Raw genomic sequence first — 272 nt, 5'->3', positions numbered from 1 at the left:
ATCCTCTTCTAGTGCGTCTGAAGACAGCTACTGTGTACTTACATATAATAATAAATAAATCTAAAAAAAAAAAAGTCATCAAAGTCATTCCAAATCCACTATGGCCAATGTCTTTGTAAAAGTGGAGCTTTTGACATAGACACACATAGCAAACATTATGGGTTATAGGGACAGACAACTGTGTGAGGACAGAACAGGAGAAATGCCACAAACCAAGATGGGTTAGAGTCACCAGAAGCCAAGGAAGACAAGGACAACCCTTTGGGCCCTGC

Source organism: Mastomys coucha, unplaced genomic scaffold (assembly GCF_008632895.1).
Source record: "Mastomys coucha isolate ucsf_1 unplaced genomic scaffold, UCSF_Mcou_1 pScaffold15, whole genome shotgun sequence".
NCBI lineage: Eukaryota > Metazoa > Chordata > Mammalia > Rodentia > Muridae > Mastomys > Mastomys coucha.
Note: the sequence above shows the minus strand (reverse complement) of the source record.